This window comes from Choloepus didactylus, chromosome 1 (assembly GCF_015220235.1).
Source record: "Choloepus didactylus isolate mChoDid1 chromosome 1, mChoDid1.pri, whole genome shotgun sequence".
NCBI classification, from domain to species: domain Eukaryota; kingdom Metazoa; phylum Chordata; class Mammalia; order Pilosa; family Megalonychidae; genus Choloepus; species Choloepus didactylus.
The window spans coordinates 250,097,408-250,102,220 of NC_051307.1; the positions used below are offsets into that span (position 1 = coordinate 250,097,408).

Genomic DNA, 4,813 nt, shown 5'->3' on the forward strand with positions numbered 1-4,813 from the left:
TTTGTAGTTACTATTTCTGGAAGTCTTTACTCCTTTGTGTAGATTGAGGTGTCCATTGGTATTATTTTCTTTGGCTCTGAAAGACTTCATTTCACATTCTTGTACTTAAGTGTGCTGGTGCTGAATTCTTTCAGCTTTTGCATTTTCCTGTAATTTTTGAAAAATTTTTCACTAGTTAAAGATAGTTAAATATTTTTTCTGTCAGTCTTCTAAAGGTGTTGCTCACCTGTCTTTTAGCTTGCGTTGCTTTGATGAAAAATCTGCAATGGCCCTTAACTTTGCTTGATTTACTTACTGTGTCTTCTTTCTCTGGCTGCTTTAAGGATATTTCTCTTTATGTAGACTCTTTATGTGGAATCTGATACCAACTTCTTGCAATTGGTAATGATGTAATTGATGCAATTTTCTTGTTTCTTTTTCTTCTGGACTCATTGAGCTCATTGGATCTGTGGATTTACAATTTTCCTCACATTTGGAATATTTTCAGCTATTACTTCAAATATTTTTTCAGCCTCCCACTGACTCCTTTTGGGAGCCAAATTACACAATATATTGATTGATTGATTGAAGTGGTTCTACATTCAGTAATGCTGTTTTAATTTTTGACAAATTATTTTTTCTCTGTTAATTTTGGATGCTTTGCCATGTGTTCAAGTTCAATAATGTTTTCATTTGCAAAATCTAATCTGCTATTAATTCCATACAGTGTGTTTTTCATCTCCAGAAGTTCAATTTGGGTCCTTTACATCTTCCAGGTCTCTACTTAATATATTTAATATTTATTGTTCTATCATGAGCATATTGAAATCAATCATAATACCATTTTTAATGTCCTAGTCTATTATATTTATCATCTGTTTCATTTCTGATTCAGGTATGGTTGATTTGATTTTTTATCCTAATTATGGGTTGTATTTTCTTGCTTCTTTGCCAGTCTGGTAATTTTTCTATTGGATACCAGACACTTTGTGAAATTTGCCTTATTAGGTACTATATGTTTTTGTCTTCCTGGAAATATTTTTGAACTTTCTTCTTGGAGTCAGTCGAGTTGCTTGAAATATAAACTTATTATATTTAATAAGTTTAAGTTGATTAAATATTCACTATCAGTAATGTCTTCCTTGTTGTTCCCAATTCAAGAATACTTAAACTTTAGTAATATGCGTTTGCTGGATTACATTTTTAAGAGAAGTGAGCAGGTAGTGTATATGGATCATTTGCATTTCAACAATTTTCCTACCCTGGAATATATTTTACTGCCTATAAGACACATGACAATTGGGAACTAATAGAACTCTGGATTTATACTTTTCCCCTCAAATCTCTTTGTAATTTCATTGTGTTCTCATATCAAGAAATGCTAACGAGTAGTCTCTGGTATGCTAATAGTTGTCTTTTGAGGATGCCAGATTTACTTCTTCAGTGCATCTGTAATTCTTCATTGGACAAATCTTGATGTTTTTATCTCTATATTCTTTTTATTGAGACCTAATAAAACTGCATGATATTTATTTATCTTTTCTGTCATTGCAAGAGAGATCCTATTTGAATTGAACATGTTTCATCTCTTTTTTCTAGTCTTTAGGTATACTAATTATTATCATAATGTTGGATTTCCATTTTCTTTTTTGTTCTTTTCACCCTTCTCATTTTCATTTGTTTCCCTCTGTCTTGTGATTAATTTTATTTTCTTTGTTTTCATTCTATTTCCAACTGTTAAATTCTGCAATGTTATTATATTTGCTTCTAATTTATTTGATTAGTACTGCCAGTTCCATTTCATTGTGTTCTGTTGCCATATCATTTATTGCTTCATGAGATTCATGTGTTTTATTTTAATTCTTATTTCCTTGGTATTACCAAGCTGTTGCAGGCTAGATGGCTATTTTTTTTTCTGCAGCAAGTTTCCTAAAGTGTGCATGCTTTTTCAACTATCTTTTGCACCCTGCATGCTCTCTCCCCCGCTCCTCCTCCATCTCCTTCTATTCCTCTCTCCAGTCTTCTTCCTTTTTTTAAAGGTTTATTTAATTTCAATGCTGTGATGTAAAATATTCATTTGCATTTGAATAGGGCCAATTCTATCTGAATCTCATAACCCAAAATAATGTAGGTGGAATTTTCTTGAACCCTGCTTTTTTTTTTCACCAAGGCATCATTTTGATCATCTCCTTGGGGCATGATTAAAAGAATGTGCTGGAACCTGTGTTGGGACAGGGGCCACGCTGCCCAGGAGGAGAACCTGGAGTCATGATTGTCATCTAAGAACCGATGGGACAAAATAGTGGGAGAAATTCACTGAATGTTGGCTCAACATGAGTGCCCCACTGAATGTCTGCTTGGCCTTTCTCACAGAGGCAGCTTCAGTGCAAAATTCCATCAGAGAATTAAAGCAATTTGAGGATTCACCAGGCTCTCCCCAGACCCTGGGCTGAGGTTCACAGGCTTAGCTATGGTGGCCTTGCAGGGCAGTGTCTTTTGATAACTCATTCCACTTTCCCTGAGATGCCACAAACTTTTTATTCCAAAGAGATTGTGGCATGTGCACTTAGGATCTGTCGCATGACCACAAAATGATGGTTATTACAGATTGCAAGTCTGCGGCTCTGGCTGCATTCCTGGAGTGTCAACTCCAGGGCCCCAGACAGACAGCGTCTGCCCTTTGGAGTGCAGGCTGGGAAGGGCTGTCTGCGGCAGCCCTGCCACCAACAAAGCCCATCTGTGCGAGACGCTCAGCACAAAGCTCTTCTTCTCTACAGCTTCCTGCTTGGCTGCGTGGGAGTGGACTCCAAGAAATGCATGAAATCCACAGGCTGTGGAGGGGCCTTGGATCCGGAGGTCACCGGGTCCGCTACCACTCTTGCTCTCCCTGCACTGTGACATCTTATGGAAGGCTCACTCAGGCACATCAGAGCTGAAGGGTGACAGGCCGACTTGCTGTCACTGGCTGCAGGCCTGGATTCCTTACTGCTCTGGACATGCTCATGTGAGAGACATCTCAGACCCCCAGCCTTCCCACACTGGATGGCAGGCAGTGAGCCCGTTCCTTCCATCAGCTTCTGTAGGATCCAAGTTTTGGCCTCATCCTGCTTTCCATCACTGCTTCCCAGCCATTGACTGAAACTTGGATTCACTCGGGCTTGCAAGCCTCTATTTTTGAAGACTAAATGCATCAAGATAGAAGAGAACCCACAAAATTATTTGTGTATAATCGATGTGAGAGTTGCATCCTGAAATTAGGCATGAGTTGGCTAAGCAAGCCTCAGTGAACACTTAACAAACATCTGGGATGTGTGGAATATAGAAAGTGGCTGTCGTCACCCTGCCCCACCCAGCGCATGGTTGGCTGCTCTGAGACAGAGGAGCCTACTTGAGGCTTGGGCAATCCCATTGTCTCTCTCAGGACTATGAAGACATGTGAAAACAGAAGTGAGGGAAACTGCCTGAGCTGGGTGGAATCCCAGCCCTCAGGCTGCAGGCCTCTCCTCCCAGGTTCTCTAATTTCTGCTACACTCCTTTCCAATCATCCCTTCCCATCTCAGCATAGGAACTCAAGAGTCTTAAGATTCCCACCCCCAGCCCCTGATGCAGGCTGTGCTGGCTCAACACACCCTGATACCTTGTCCAAGCACCCCCAGAATCCAGGCCCCTCAGGCCCCACTGTCACCCACTGTGAGGCTCACACAGCCACGGCCTTGGACGCAACTGGGTTGTCAGCCTTTAGGAAGTCCAACAAAATTTCTCGTGGTTCCTCTCATCCCTTGAAGTAAAACATTGCACAGTGGGTTCAAAAGTATGTCTAAAAGCTTTATGACTATTCTTGGGAATGAGCTGCACGGGTACTCTCTCTCTCTCTTTTTTTTTAGTTTTTAGAGACAGTCGCAATCTTGAAAGAATATCTTTTTTTTTCCTTTATTAGACAAGTTGTGGGTTTATGGAACACTCATGCATAAAATACAGGATTCCCATATACTGCCCTATTATGCACACTTTGTATTGGTGTGGAACATTTGTTACAACTGATGAAAGCACATTTTTACAATTGTGCTATTAAGTATAGTCCATGGTTTAATTTAGGGCCTGCTGCTTGTGTAATGCAGTTCCATGGACTTTGTAAAAACATTTTTATTCTGTTACCACATGTACAATCTAATATTTCCCCTTTTGATCATATTCAGATATTCAGCGATGTTAATTGCATTCACAATGTTGTGCTACCTTCACCACCATCCATTACCAAAAATGTAAATATGGAATGCTTCATAAATTTGTGTGTCAATCTTGCACAAGGGCCATGCTAATCTCTGTATCGTTCCAATTTTAGGGTATGTGCTGCTGAAGCAAGTACTGCGTGGTTACTCTTTTAATAAATTTAATGCACTCCACCCTTGAACCAGTCTTATTGGCTCAAGCCAGCCATATGGTTCAGTCTGTCACCAGCTATTCTTCAAGGCAGTGATCAGCTGCAATCCCAAACAAAATTGAATTTATAAGTATTAGTAAAATAAGCTACGGTCCCCACTGTTGCAACATTTAGGGCTCACTGACTACCTCCTCCACCACCTGTTCCAGATTTCGCTCCCCTTGAGCCTGCACTTGGGCTGGCCTGGTTGCCTGCCCAGCGGTGGGATTGGCCTCCTTACCCAAAGCAGCAAAGCTCTTGGTTGTTTTGCTCTTGTCAACTGGCAGTTGCTGCAATTGCCTGTTCACCATCATCACTGCATATAGAAGCCCCAAGACATCACCAGCAAATCACCAGGATGCTATACAGCCTCCTCCCTGGATCCATTAGGTAGGCTCAACCACCTCCACTGAT

The 4,813-nt window shown here is 40.5% G+C and overlaps 1 non-coding gene across 1 annotated transcript; it reads right to left on the reverse strand.

The window, feature by feature from the left end:
- Nucleotides 1-4,241: 4,241 nt before the first annotated feature.
- Nucleotides 4,242-4,345, reverse strand: LOC119510449. The gene has a single exon (XR_005211940.1). It is a non-coding gene; the product is annotated as a U6 spliceosomal RNA (small nuclear RNA).
- Nucleotides 4,346-4,813: the final 468 nt, after the last annotated feature.